This window comes from Eupeodes corollae, chromosome 1, assembly GCF_945859685.1.
Source record: "Eupeodes corollae chromosome 1, idEupCoro1.1, whole genome shotgun sequence".
In the NCBI taxonomy this organism is placed as follows: Eukaryota; Metazoa; Arthropoda; class Insecta; order Diptera; family Syrphidae; genus Eupeodes; species Eupeodes corollae.
Window position 1 is genome coordinate 74,551,759 of NC_079147.1, and position 12,538 is coordinate 74,564,296.

Below are 12,538 nucleotides of genomic sequence, written 5' to 3' on the forward strand. Positions count from 1 at the left end.
GGATCCATCTAAGTGGGAGGCTTAGATGGTATCAAAAATGTTTATTTGAAAAACCTATAGCAGAACGGAACTAGGTACTTAACATTTATACTCAATTTATGTCTTAAACTTCAATATTAAGTTTATAAGTTATGCCTATTTTGGAAGCTGGTAAGCCTCCAGATGTTTCTTTAAGCTACAGACCTATTATGTTACTAATTACAGCATAAGCAAAATATATGAAAAAGTCACAAAAAATCAAATTTCAAAGTTTGTTCCAAATTTAAACCTCCTTTCTGACGAGCAATTTGGTTTTAGAAGTTGTTACAGCACATCAAATCAAATACAAAGAATTTGTAACGATGTTAAAGAACATCGTTTACATGGGCAGTCAACAGGAATGACAACAATGATAACAATCAATTGCTGCACATACCCCAGGCAGCATAATCGTTCAAAACGATGCTTTTTCGGTCAGTAGCACGTTGCTCTTCAGCTCGTTAACTTTCCCCCTAATGATTGACTTTGCCAAATAGCTTACATGGTTATGGCCACAGTTTGGCGCCAAACAGGAAGTGATCCGAGCCAATGTCGGTTGATCTGTAGGTACGTACGTTTCAAGATATGATAATGTACAGATTAAGTTTTTCGGTATCCAAAATATATTTTCTGGAAGTATTTTAAAATTCTTGCTTGATAGTGTCAACCAGCGCTGATAAAGCTTAGGTTGTGGAATTTGCCCTTGATACGGAACGTCGTCATCCTCTCGTTAACCTCTTGGAAACTTAAAACTCTTAAATTTGCACCGTCACTTGTGTTGCTTAAATTCCTGACAACATTACTCGCACACAGGAATGGTTGAGAGTTGTAACTCACTAGGCCCCATTTCTCAACGGACTGTTGCACCACCAATTTTATATATACTGTTTCATTTTTTAATGGTCAATCTAACTGATATGCCCCAAAGTTGGATAAAAAGGGTTCGACCTTCAACACATGAGTGGTATCGTAGAGCTTTGAGTTTTATGGACCACAGATGACCTTTTGTTAGGATCTTAAATATTTTATTTCGATTATAACGACGCTTTTTTTGGATCAAATGTAAGAATTTTTCACACTTTTCTAACCTGGCTTTAATTTAAAGGGTGTTTAAATTTTAAGGACAGATGTTAGTTTTGAAGAAAACACAAATTTTCAAGGAAATTACTGTCATTTATTTTTATTATTGTAATATTGGTATGGTTCAATTTTTTATGGAAAAAAATATTGTCCAAATGGCCTCCAACTGATGGTCTAAACGTACATGGTCTTGGCGGCCAATTAACATCGCCACCACGTGAGATAAAACGGCCATTGAATTTATCCTGCAAAACCACCATTGTTATCCGAGTGGTAAGTGGCACCGTCAGGTTGAAACCACATATCGTTCACATCCATACCCAACTCGGGCCATAAAAAGATCGTTATCATCCCTCGATAGTGAACACCATTCATAGAAACTGCGATGATGCTGCCAGCCCATAAACCACATCAAACAGTCACTCTTAGATTTTCGACAATCAGTCTTGGATTTTTATTCTTATTTACCAATCCACTGAGGTGAAAATGTGCCTTATCACTGAAAATGATTTTCTTCAAACATTGATCATTTCTTGAGCCAAGTGCAACTTGTATGCAAGTAAACATAGGTTCTTATACTTAGTGGTTAATCAACGACGAGTGTGAGAGGTTGGGTTCGAGGACGCGACGATGTGGACGGCTATCCAACCAAACTATCACGAAGTGTATGTTTTATTTGAACGCTCATTTTCATAAGAAGCCTGGAAAACTTTAACGCAATGATCGATTGTGTATCTTTTCATTGTTCAAATTAAGTGAGTCTGAAATGGAGAAATGTCAAATGAAATGGAGAGAAAAAACGTGACGTTTAAGTGTTGTTCAAATTCAACATCGGCCCTTCAAATTTAACCACCCTTTTAACTCAAAAATTCGTACAGACTTGGAGAAAACTCTCAAACACCCGGCGGCGGTACCAGAGTGCTCCTGCTTCTATTATTATCATTTCGAGGGTGTCTAAATCATCTTAATCCTCCATGGAAACATGCATAACTTTGGACAAGTAGATTATATGGAAGCCATCTATTTGCCTAAGTTCATAAACCAAATCTCTAAATTGCAATCAAACATTTACTTTCTATCTGTATCCGTATTAGAATCAACAAAGATCGAATAATTCCGCTGCACATAACACAACGTCCGGGCTATTAATCTTCAAACTATCTACACTCCATATCTATAGCACCGCTGATTATTTCTGATCACTGCACAGAGCAAACAAATCCCAATTCAGACTTTCAGTGTGCGTCGATTCGAGCAATTGAATCCCCAAACAAAATGCCTAAGCGTTGTTCATAAGAACGCCACCACATCAACCGCACGTGCAAGGATAGAATAGTTACTATAAATAGAATCTAACAAATGATATCAAATGTTTTGGTCATTTCTCAGGAAAAATGTTTGCTCCCTCCCTTGGGGCTATTTAAAGAGTGTGCGCTGCACGCCATCATACCTCACTAATCCTGAACTGCTTGCTATAGCCTCATCTATTACGGCCGTAAACTATTGTTAATCAAATCTCTCATTTGTCCAGTTGTCCAGCTTGACTCCACCATTCTAACAAACATCCAACACCGAAGACCGAACGATGAACACTGAACACCACCTGGAGGTTGGAACTCACCACCCTGCCGTTTGAATGGTGTACTCAGTTGGGGATTCATGGCGTTATTTGCTGACCTTCTGATCGACCCTCGAGGAATTTTCCAAACGTAAATGCGCTGTAATGAATGCTACAAATCAAGGCTTCCATATTGGCCAAGCTCGGTTCCACAGATATTCTTTAGCGTCCTTACGTCTTGGTTGATCAATCCGAAACAAACAAAACTAACAAAAACAACGACAAAGCTTTGCTGTGTTGTGTTGATTTTTCGATCAGCGAACAGATCAAGAACCACGTTGATGTTCTTGGCCATTGAATCTCCAGCCAGTCAACCAGCCAGCCAGTTAGGCTTATGTGCGCTTGAAGATCACATCGAGTTCTGGCAGAGTCATCCAACGAGAAGTAGAAGACGAAAAAGTAAGTATTGCAGAAGATTTATCATTTTCCGCGTGGGCATTGGAACACTGCCAACTGCCATTGAGCATAGTGAAGGAACAAAGTGCCAGGTAATGGCATCAAAATCAATAACCACAAATCATAGTTTGATTATCGTGATTTGCCAGACTGATAATAATAGTTCGGTCTTCAGTTTCGGTATAGAATGAAATGAAGATGATGATGTGTGATAGATATGCCATTGAATCTTTCGACGCATTTGTCTGACTGGCTGAGTTTACCATAGTTGAGTTGAGTCAAGTCGAATCGTCAAGAATCGTCTGGTTGTTTGCACGTTGTGTCGGCAATTGATGATGGGACGTGCTGTGGATTTATTTATATTCGATTGAAAGATTTCTTGAAAATTATTTCTACGAAGCTGGTCAGTCCTTAATAGACATCAGAGTTGAATAAGGTGGAAGATAGAGAATTGAGAAAATTAAGTGGTTTATGAATATATCGGGTTTAAATTTCGTTTCTTACACACTGCAGGATAATTTGTAGAGAAAGAAATAAAAGGATATTGAAAGTGATCAATTATCTAAAAAGCGAGTTAAGTACGAAAACAATCGGTTCGAATACGAGTAAGTCTGTTTCAAAAGAAAGATATAACGCTCAATTTATAATGCTCTGCCTTGTTATTGGAGAAAATAATTGTCTTAAAAAAAAAAACAAAAAGTCAGAGCTGGCAAAATTTTTTTCTTTAAAAGGAAGTGCCATTTTTGAAATACTTATATTTGATTCCAACTTTTAGCCTTCTTCATAATATACGCCTCAGGACAATCACTACCGGTGTTTCTTTAAATATAAAGGGAAATGAAATCTTGCTGTGGATAGAGATTTGTCTTTTTAAAGTATTGAAAACAATTTTCGAGGTTTTATTCTTAGACTTTGGTTCATGTGACGCTTTTTTGTACGAAGCTGAGGTTGGCTCGTCATCGGTGTCCAAGTTTTTTCCCAAAGAAGACAAAAACCTTGTGTTTAGTTTTCGAACTCCGATTTGTAACCATATCGTTATCGTTAGATTCTTAAAAGTTAAAACTAAGATGACAAGGCATTTCAAACACTTTGTTTTGCTTAATGTGCATACACTCTTCATCTCTTTCACTCTAATATCGTGTTATATTAGAATAAGTACGTGGCAATAGTTATAATTGTATTAATAAACACTTGTGTAGGTCATTTAGAATAAGGGGCAACATCTAGTGGTTAAGAGGAGAATTCGCTTCGTTAAGTATAGAGAACATTCAGAGCCTACAAGAACCTAGTAGTTTCCGAATCAATTTGAGGGATATAACACTAACAAAGGTTAGGGAATGATAAGCAGTGCTCTCAGACAGAAACCCCGGAATGATCGGTTGGGATTTCGTTCCCTGTCCCTAACAACAAACAAGTGAATTACCGGTAAGCCTAAGACTTGTCCGTCATGCACTTAAAAAAAGTGAACTGTGGAATAAACAGGGCTGAATTCCCGTCGTCCACTTGATACCAAACCTTAAGATAATCGATGTTTTGTTTTGGGATAACTAGATATGTCCGTGACAGTTGGGACAAAAGACCCGGTCCCTAGCTGCAAACTAGAGAATAAACGGATGGTCTAAGCCTGTACGTTATACATTTAGAAGCAAAAATACTCCATTTACCATGATGGAAATCTTTCGTACGTTTCACTCCCAAAACCTGATTGTTAAAATTTTTGTATTTGTAATTTTGACAATTAGTCCATGAATAGATTTGAAAACAAACAACAAAATAATGCGGTGGCCTAGCTGCACTTTGCAAAGCAACAACAAAATGGGGAGGTGAAAAAGTTGTTTATTTTTCAGATTTTTCTTTTTATGTTTTTCGATGAAAAAGAGAGTTTTAAGCTTTACTTTTGTAATAATTTTGTTGATAGCGAACCAATGTACATTTTTGTCTTAAGAAAAGCATGTTCAACATCAGTTTATTATAATTAATTCACTGATTATCAATAACCACCACTAAATTCTTTAAATTTCAGAATTCACCTCGGATTATTGTATCAAAGGGTAAATTCACAAACGTCAAACTTTTTGGTAGTGATTAGGCATCACTGCTTTTTTGCGATGCTGATCGTTGCTCAGCTGATTACGATGCAGTGATGATTGGCAAAAAGTTTTACGTTTAAAAACAATTCTTTTGCTTTGTGATGGATGTTTTACTAATAAAAACTCTCATTGATAATAATGAATCGAAAAATATTACATTTCTTCAAAAAATGCGGATTTCGAGGGTAAAACGTCTCAAGAGAATGCAAACATTCATACAAATTTCATCCAGGAGGAATATTCCAAAGATAAAAAACTTTTTCAAAGTAATTGAAAAATACCCGAATGAAGTCTTCCAAAGCCATTTTCGGATGGATCGCTCAATTTTTAATGTAAGTTCAAACACGTTTTAAATTTACTTAACTATTTTATTTATAATTTATTATAAATTTGGACGATCTGTGCAGAGCATTAAATCATTTTTGGAATTAATCTCGCACTGGCCAAATCGGATTTTCTTTAGAAAAATGTTTACGCATAACTTTATGGAAGCTTTGCAATAGCAGGGTTAGTTTTCGAGCACTTTCAGATAGATTTGGGATTGGAAAAGGAACTTCCTATAACATTGAAAACCATTTCGTCAATCGGTCTAATGAAAAAGGAGATAACCTGGCCTTCCGCTGCAGAACAAAATATCACTATGGATAGTTTTGCAAGGAGCAGAGTAAACCCATTCCCGTTTGTTATTAGATGTGTGGACAGAACGCATTTCAACATTCCCCCTCCCAAAAGTGACACATCCAGCTACTATGACCGTAAAGGAAACTATACAATTACCATGCAGGTATAATCACTTCTAACATCTTGTGGACAATGTTTTAAAATAATAATGTTGTTAAAGGCTATCTGCGACAGCAACTTTCGATTCTTAGACGTATACGTATTCATTGGGTTTCCAGGAAGTGTGGGTAAATAGCCGAATATACAAATCACTTTTGAACAACACAATCGAGTTAGAAGAAGGTTCTCATATATTAGGAGACAGTGCATACCCACTATCCAAATACCTTATCGTCCCATATAAGGATAATGGATAGTGAAATTCATCAAATTAATTAATTTATAAACAATTTAAAATTCCATTCCATACTTTCCATTCTCCTTTTCCGCCATACTCGGCATCAAGTTATTAAGAAAATTCTTGATGCTTTTTTTTTAATATTTGCGCATCAGTTTATCCAACTTTGCAATAATGAACATTTGACATTTTAAGTGATGCCAATTATTTGCGTTTATGAACGTGATACAGGGATGATCGCAAATCATCTCTGCAGTGATGCGTTTGTGAATTTACTAAAAGATGCGATCAAAGAATCATCAAGCTAAGGGTGCGATCGCAATTTATTGAATTCCACTTAATTTTCGTTAATGAACGGCCGAAATATTTGTTTTGCAAGTAATGGGTCCGATTTGTCAAATTGAAAATTTTACATTTCTCGACGTTTCAAGCTTCCTAGAGTCGAAACAAAAGATTTTTAGAAAGATGTCTGCGCGTGCGTGTGTACGTACGTTCGTACGTTCGAACGTTCGCGACGTTTTTTTCGTCGTCCATAGCTCAAGAACCAAAAGAAATTTCAAATAAATTTTGTTAAACAGATAATAAGGCAAAAAGGAGCAGAAAGGGCTCTCAAGTAAATTGCGTGGGTGGTTTTTTTTACCATAGCAGTTTGAAAAAAAGGTGAAAATAATGGTAAACCCTAAATATCTTACGAACCAAAAACGCTAGAGATTTGAATTAAATTGTATATAATATATTGTAACGTGATATCAAAGAAGTATATGTTTTGAACAAAATAGTACATACAGACAAACTTTTAAGCAAGACATATCGACAGACGGGATGGGAAGTTATTAGGGTGGGTTGACATTTCTCGACGTTTCAAGGTCCCTAGAGTCGAAATAAAAGATTTTTAGAAAGATGTCTGTGCGTGCGTGTGTACGTACGTTTGTACGTCCGTACGTTCGCGACATTTTTTTCGTCGTCCATAGCTCAAGAACCAGAAGAGAAATCGACTTCAAATAAATTTTTTTATACAGATAATAAGGCAGAAAGATGCAGAAAGGGCTCTCAAGAAAATTGCGTGGGTGGTTTTTTTACCATAGCAGTTTGAAAAAAAGGTGAACATTTTGGTTAACCCTAAATATCTTACGAACCAAAAACGCTAGAGACTTGAATTAAATTTTATATAATATATTATAATGTGATACCAAACAGGAATATTTTTTGAAAAAAAAATCAATATAACGGTTTTTTTATAAACCAATAAAACTGAAAAAAAAAATTTTTCACCTCCAAAATTTTATGACTGAAATATGATTTCATCTTTAAAACAATTTTGTGCAACGAAGAACAATGTTTTTGACATCTGATAAAATTTTGAGAAAAATCTAATTGACGGTTTTTTTTACAAAAAATAAAAACCTAAAAAAAAATGTATAAAAGTTGGTAAAAATTGATTTTCGACTCAAATTTCTTTTCAAAACTTTGAGATATTGGCTTTAATTTACTTTTATCTTTCAAAACATCTTGTTGTTAACATTCAGTTAAAGTTTGAAAAAAATCGATTTGACAGATTTTGTACAAAAAATTAAAAACCGAAAAAAAAATTAACAAAAGTTGGTAAAAAATGATTTTCGACTCAAATATCTCTTAAAAACTTTGAGATAATAGGTTCTAACTAATTTTTTCTTATAAGAAATATTGTTTTCAACATAAGGATAAATTTTGAGAAAAATCGAATCAACAGTTTTTTTACAAAAAATAAAAACCTGAAAAAAATTTATAAAAGTTGGTAAAAATTGATTTTCGACTCAAATATCTCTTCAAACATTTTAAATACTAATTTTATCTTGTAAGAAATATTGTTTTCAACAGTTGGTAAAATTTTTAAAAAATTCAAATTGACAGTTTTTTTACAAAAAATAAAACTCTAAAAAAAAAAACAATACTAAAACTTGGTAAAAATTTACTTGACAGTTTTTTTACAAAAAATAAAAATCTAAAAAAAAAACAATACTAAAACTAAAAATTTACTTTCGGCTCAAATAGCTTTTCAAAAATTTAAAATATTGGCTTCAAACTTATTTTATTTCAGAGAAAATATTGTTTTCAATATTCAGTAATTTTTATATAAAAATCCAACAGTCCGTTTTTTCATAAAAAATAAAATCTACAAAAAATAGTGCGCAAATTTGGTAAAAATATATATAGACAAACTTTTAAGCAAGATAAATCGACAGACGGGATGGGAAGTTATCAGTGTGGGTCGCATCCCAGCCTCTTTTTGTTGTTTAAATTTCAACCCCGTTTATGAAATATTTTGTGAAAGTCACTGTGAATTAAAATTAAGTGAATGGCTAAAGCTATACCATATATCGCACCTTTAAAGAAAGTGACCTAAGCCAAACATTTTTTGAAATAAAGTGACTTTATTTAAAACTGTTTATATTTATAGTTTTTTTTTATTTAATATCAATTTTTCCAATTTTCTAGTAAGGTCACTTTCATTCTAAGGGTGCGATATATTCCTTTGACATCTTAATTATGTGTATGCAAAGTGGTGCTGTGTGTTTCTCCAATGAGTAGTAGAATCAACGTATATTTAACTTTTTTTGTATGCAACGGATTTTCTAACAGGGGCTTGACAAATTTAAATTTAATTTGTGAACACACCCTCTTAAGAACTTTTCCAACTGTCATTGTCAATTTATTCAGTAAATTCACCATTTTAATCATACTGAAGTACACGACGAGCAATTTCTGCAATTTATTAGCTGACCGCAATTAAAGATCTTTAACTCGTATTTCTCGCCTCATAGACAGCCAATAAAAAGTTAAGTGCAAAAGATGTAGTTTTCAGATATATTTTGTGATTTTTCTGTGTCAATTGGACAACGGGTTCATCAAGTTTCGAAAATATCGCTGCCGTAGCAAGCGATCCAAATAAGTCAATTCAATGGCATTCTCAAGAATTTGGCATCGCTAGACCACATAATGGCGTATTTTGAGTAGAGCCTTGGCTTTCACGCATGATTCAATGGATGGACGTAAATTGTATTATTGTGTAAATTCACAAAAGAATCACTACAGAGATGATTTGCGATCATCCCTGTAGCACGTTCATAAACTCAAATAACTGGCATCACTTGAAATGTAAATTGTTCATTATTGCAAAGTTCGATAAACTGATGCGCAAATATAACAAAAAAAAGTATCAATAAAAGCGCAAAAGTTGTTTTTAAATGTAAAACTTTTTGTCAATCAGCATCGCATCGTAATCAAAACAGTGATGCCAGATCACTACCAACAGATTTGACGTTTGTGGGTAAATTCATTGTTTTATACTTGCAAACAGTTACTGTCAACAAAAGTCACAACAGTTTACCGCCGGTAGCGCAATCTTTTGAACGTGAAAATGTACCATTTTACTTAGACTGTAATCTACGAACAAACCCATTTGCTTAAATTCTTATTCAAACTAACTGCTTACCCATTCATCCAAAAACAGGCCTCATGGCTAAAGATTTTTGCAATAAACTTGAGATCAAGTTCCAACTGCTCCAAAATGATAGTGTGCGAATGTAAATAATTCGTGCAAATGCAAGCACAACTTTAAAAATATTTGAATATTCATTTTGTTTTTAAATTCATTTAGTTCATTTTAATAATAATAAATACGTTCAACAAATTGTTAAATAAGATGAAAATGTCATTTGAATGTCAAGATTATATAAAGAAATTAATGGATTGTATATATGTTGTATTGTACACTAGGTCATATGATAAAATTAAAGATCATTCTAAGTACAAATTTGAACAAGACAACGTCTTTTCTTTATAATATTTTTAACCAGTCTAATTTATAAAACTTTGCTAAGTCTTTAGTTGAGAACATTTGGTCCTTCGAGCCGGATTTGCAGATTTCCCATGTTGGGGACAGACAACAGACTGATGCTGGGCAGAGACAGACGCCCGTGTAAGCATTTACGAGTCAGGGTTGCGGTTCATGAGGGGCTGGATAAGTTCCTCCTCTAGAATGACAGACAATGAGACATATTTAGGCACTGAAATATTCGTACACCCAATGCAATGCAGTGTTTAAACTTGCATGTAACTTGCCATGATAATTTGTCTTTAGTGATAGATTAAAAGAAAAGATTTTTTTTTTGATAGAAAGTAAAAGAAACAATATGGCCGTCACGAGCTGTCACAATCTACCCGACCCTATTGGAAAACCTTTATATTTTATTAATTAAACAATCTTGTTTCTATGTTACAACTCTAAAAAACGTAAAATATATTTAAAGAACCAATTTTTATTTAATGTCAAAAATATTTAAAATTTAGGAAAACACTTTTACCGAAGTTAAAATCAGCTAAAGTATTATTGCAACTGCATTTCTTTGTCGCATCATAGCGCACCTTCCTCATTTTTACTTCAATGTAGAAAATTGTACTTTCCTCTCAGTAGTTGCAACAATCAAACTCCTACGCAAACAAAAAGAATGAATATACCTTTTGCTAACTTACAATTTACAAACTCTTCAGCACTTCTTTGATGAGGATAGACGCCATGGCTTTTACCTTCAGCATTTGCTGGCGGCGACATCTATCCATGCTCAAAGGCAAAAGACAAAGCAGCACAAAACGGATGCAGAGTAGGTATAAAGTAGATCTGCGCCTTGGTGAAGGCGATATCTTGGAATCCGCACAGTGCAGTGCAGCCCTCGTGCTACATCAAAGGGGGAATCGGGAATGTGTGCCTACATAGCTCTCGTAGTTGCACAAAAGACCATCACCTGGTGATATGTGTTGCACATTCATTTCAGGTGTTAATTGTAATCTTGTTAGCGATGAACCATTTTGAGATTAATCGCAACTCGATTTGTGTGTCTAAGCTTTAGCTTAGGATTGGCAGAGGAGCTGGTGGTCCAGGTCGGTGGAGAGCCAAGCGATGGAATAGTTTGGCGTGTGTTTCTATCCTCTATGTGGGGGTTTGCTCTGTGGAGTCTGGAGAGTGTTCAGTCAGAACATGATGGTGCTACTACTGACAAACAATTGTGCGCATTGATCATGTCCTACGCGATTTGTAAGGAGCCGCATTTTCCACGTTACGTATTATATCTATATATGTAGGTGTAGAGGGCTGCATGCAGCACAGCATTTTGCTTAGCATCAAACGCAGAGTACACTGCAGGTGGATGTTGCTTTGGGGTCGTTATGTAAGACTTATCCGATGTTGCATGATGTTCTACGTGGGCGGCAGAGCAGTGTTGCAGCAGCAGCGACCCGACTGGAGCACTGGTTGTAAAAACAGCAAGGAAGAGATTATTGAATTAGATGCATCTTCATTGCAAGATTTAGATCGCCATGTAGCTTCTATAAAAACTCACTGGCTGCGATGTAATTATATACTGATGCATCAGTACATCAGTATGGCTGGAGTTTCTCGTTCTCTTAATAGCCCCCATGAATTTACACATTATATGTGTATTTACTTCCTGCTTAAGGACGTAGACGGACTTTTATTTCGAACAAAGTAAGAAGTAATTATTTCAAGTGTAGAATGACTTTTAATTTTGACATACAACCTAAGAGTGTCTCATGTGAAAATCAATCCGATTGTTTGACAACAACTAAATCTCTAAAAATATTAATCTTAGTGATAAACTTTGAACATGTTGTCTCTCGAGATAACCTTCTATTCTGGTAAGACTTGTCTTAACTTTGACCCAGCTATGTGTACCACAAATATCTACACATGACTTGATCACTATTCACATGATCACGCATTCCCAAGAATACCAATCAGTTCATTTCGGAAGCAGTACTGGGAGCTTTTTTTAAAAGGCTTTGCCCAATCTTGTTTTCTTTATAATTTCGTTATTCAAAACTCTAAAACCAATATGCGAGGAGGTAGCCTTTCTTAAATCCTTATCTATTTTTCTGACTGTCCGTGAAGGAGTAGGACCTGAGGAATTGTGAGAGCATAATTATGTTTGTGTATTTGAGATCGTTATAAAAGAATTCTCCTAGGTAGATTTTACGTTTTTGTTTCCCACTCTTCCTTGTTCATACAGTTTCTGCAAAAGTCATTCAAAAATATACTAAGATATCAAGCACTTTGCCTGAACGATAACACTTCCGACAACAGATTCAGCTTCAAAGATTTTGCTGGGGGGCGAAACGTTAAGGTGACCAGTGCGCGTACCTCAACATCCACAAAAGAACTTGGAGTTCTCCAGATAAATCTACCGTCAATCAGATTGACTCTATTCTAATCAACGCCAGACACGCTTCCAGTATCATGGATGTCCGAGCTTTCCGAGGAGCTAA

The 12,538-nt window shown here is 35.0% G+C and overlaps 1 pseudogene; it reads left to right on the forward strand.

Moving 5' to 3' along the window:
- Positions 1-5,661: 5,661 nt before the first annotated feature.
- Positions 5,662-6,239, forward strand: LOC129948389 (uncharacterized; annotated as a pseudogene).
- Positions 6,240-12,538: the final 6,299 nt, after the last annotated feature.